Here is a 3,553-nt window from a genome sequence, read left to right as displayed (position 1 = left end):
CTGGGCGGGGGAACGGGTAGCGGACGCTGGGCCACTTCCGGTCTCCCCCCACCCCCCCGGGCCAGGAAGGACTGGGAGCCGGGTGGGGCGGGGCCTCTCCCGGAAAAGACAGGGGTTTCCGCCGGGGCAGGGGGTGGGGGCTCACCCGGAACATCCGGCTCAGGACTGGCCACCCTCTTCACTCAAAGTAGAGGAGTGCAGGCCTTCTGGGGCCTCTACCAGAAAGAAGGGGGTCCCTAAGACTGGCGTGTGGGAACCTGCGGAAGCCTTTTCCACCCCACGAACACACGCGGGATCATGGTCTCATCTCCGAAGCTATGCCAGGAAGGGGTCTGCCGGCTGGGAGGCAGGGGTGGTGCACAGAGGAGACACTTCGAAGTTGTTGAGTACCCGTACTTAGCTGGAGGCGAAGTTCCCACCGTCAGTCCTTAAGGCAGTGTTCTGTCCAGAGCTCTGGCCATCCGTGCCCCTCAGGGACACAGCACAGTCCGTAGGTGAGTCCTCCGTTCCTCCCGCGTGCACCTTCATGACCGCTCCGGCGCCTCTTGCGGGTGACGGGGTGTAGCCTGGAATAAACAGCGGATTAGGTTGTCCGCGATTATTTTAAGGGAAAAACGTGAGGCCCAAGTTTGTCCACAAATTATGACTTGGTTGTGCTGTCCGGGGTCTCGCACCTATCCTGAGTGTCCCAAATGTACTAGGTTAGGTTCCTGCCTCGTGACAAAATCCAGAGGCCGAGGAACAAATGGGACTAAGGAAGGAAGACAGTGGACTAACCTCTCAAAGACTGACTCCAAAGTGCTCAAAACACTTCCGGGTTTATAGAAGGAAAATGTGGGGCCAAGGTGAGTGGGTACTTGCAGATAGGCAGCAAAACTCAAACAGATCCTTGTCCTGGTGTCAGTCATGGGTGGGGACTTGGTGGCTCAGGGCAGTCCTTAGTGCTACAGGGGGTAGTTTTGGTTCCCATCAGGGGATGCCTTGCCAGCAGGGTCCAGGGTCTTCCATCTGAGTGAAGAGACAAGCTGGAAAGAAGAACCTGACTAGAAAGTTTGAGGTCAAATGGGGTCTTCTTTCAATAGTAAGAAAAACTTATTCGTGAAGCCACCTCAGGCCCTCCAGCCAACCTAGTAATCTTGAAGGTTTAACAAGCACCTTAGCCTCGTGATTGATTCACCCTTTTATCTGTAGATCAAGCATTCTCTCCTAGGATGAGATGAGCACTTGTGAATGCCACAAAGCAAAACAGATCCTTTTGCACAACCTGTAAGTACTAAGGAACCAGATCCCTTGCACAACCTCCCAGTACTATGATCCCATCTATAGATAGTACCATTGAGTCTGCATGTAGTCAAGAAATGTTCGGGGGCACCTGGGTGGCTCAGTGGGTTAAAGCCTCTGCTTTCGGCTTAGGTCATGATCCCAGGGTCCTGGGATCGAGCCCCGCATCTGGCTCTCTGCTCAGCGGGGAGCCTGCTTCCCTTCCTCTCTCTCTCTGGCTGCCTCTCTGCCTACCTGTGATCTCTGTCTGTCAAATAAATAAATAAAATCTTTAAAAAAAAATAAAGAAATGTTGCGGACCAATGTACTCCCATTACTGGTTCACTGTCCTAACTTTAAAAACCCACGGGCAAGTCAGAAACCTGAGAGCTGGCGTTTGTATGAGAGCCCACCTTCTCCCTAGGTGGCCAGCCTCCTGAGTAAAGATTATGTTCCTTTCCAATCACCACTTGTTTCTTCAGTATTGACTTTTGAAGTGCTAGGCAGCCAAAACTGGGTTTTGGAAACAGGTATTTGAACACAGAGACACACACAGAGCAATCCATTCATGTGAAAAGGCACTTCTAAAAGTATACCATCCTGCAAACATTGTTTTTCTGCACTAGGTAGAGTGGTTAGAAGCTTTTCACTTTAGTGTTCATAAAGGAGTAGTAACCCATTAATAGCAGACAATCAGACATTCTAGACATTACTTTTTAATGAAGAGAATAAATGTGTGCTAATAAATTTTGCAGCCTCTGTTCTGAAATCCTGCTGCTATAGAAGAGATTCATGTAAATGAAATGACAAAGATAAGTGCCCTGTCTTCAGGAGCCACGACTAGCAGATGGAATGTTTTACTCTGCATCTGTTCTATCCAGACATTTCTTAAAAAACCAATTTTTGGGCTACCACCAAAGTGTCTGAGTCAAGAGGTCTCGGTTGTGGGCTGAGAATGAGCATTCATTTTTTTTTTATTTAAAGATTTTTATTTATTTATTTTGACAGAGAGATCACAAGTAGGCAGAGAGGTAGGCAGAGAGTGTGGGGGAAGTAGGTTCCCTGCTGAGCAGAGAGCCCGATGTGGGCCTCGATCCTAGGACCCTGAGACCATGACCTGAGCTGAAGGCAGAGGCTTAACCCACTGAGTGACCCAGGTGCCTGATAATGAGCATATCCAATGAGCTGAGGTAAAGCTGATGGAGAGGGCAGGGCAGAGGTGAAACTGAAAACAGGTTTTTTCAGGAAGGCCAGGCTGCCTCCCTCCACGCTCCAGTACAGGGACTCTGTAGACCTACAGATTGTGAGGAGCAGCAGGGCGAAGGGTTCTCACACACACCTGCTGAGTGCCTCGGCAGTGAGCCAAGCAGGGTAAAGGCTTAAAGGGCTGGAGTCGCAGGGTCTCCAGGGCAGAGAGGCCACAGGAAGCCACCTAGCCACTGGCTTCTTTTGCTTGGAACTGCAAATCAGCAAAGAGGCCGCTAGATGCCAGTGGCTCTGATGCTCTACCACCTACAGAGGCAAACTGAAACCCAACCTGGAGCAAAGTCTTGTAAGTGCCTAAATGGTTGCACTGACTGCAAACGCCCAGTCATGCAAAGCTGTCTACGTTGGTCTCCGTGTTCGGCATGGAGACTACCTAAAACATACAGTCACCTGGTTTTCCAAGTAAGACAATTCCTTAAGCAATAGGCAGTCACATAACGTTTTGCTTTGCTTTCCCTTCTGGTCTACAAAAGCCTTTACCTAATTTGGTTTGGAGCCATCTGAATGCATTTGGTGTTTACACAAATAAGCTCTTTGAAATTTTCACCTAATGAAAATAAAACCTGCAGGACTCATCCTTTCTCAGTGATGCTGTTATTAATGAGGGCTTCCTTTCTGCCCAGTGGGTTATTACACCTGGACTCCTTTTCTCACAGAATCAGCTCTCCTTGTTTCCATTGTACCTACTTCATTCTAACATAGAATATAACAGTAATTCTGCTTTCCTGTTTCCTGAGTTTTCCTTGAGCGTAATACAGGGCATTTGAAGGCAGGACTGCTTGTCTTGTGCCAGAATTTCTCCTTTGCATCTACCAGAGCTCCTGAGAAACTAGTATGTGCTCAGTGCACATTTGTTAGAACAGTGAATAAACATGACCTTTTTTTTTTTTTTTAAGATCTTATTTATTTATTTGACAGAGAGAGAGGAGGAAGCAGGCTCCCCGCCAAACAGAGAGCCCGATGTGGGGCTCGATCCCAGGACCCTGAGATTATGACCTGAACCAAAGGCAGAGGCTTTAACCCACTG

This window comes from Meles meles, chromosome 19 (assembly GCF_922984935.1).
Source record: "Meles meles chromosome 19, mMelMel3.1 paternal haplotype, whole genome shotgun sequence".
NCBI lineage: Eukaryota > Metazoa > Chordata > Mammalia > Carnivora > Mustelidae > Meles > Meles meles.
Note: the sequence above shows the minus strand (reverse complement) of the source record.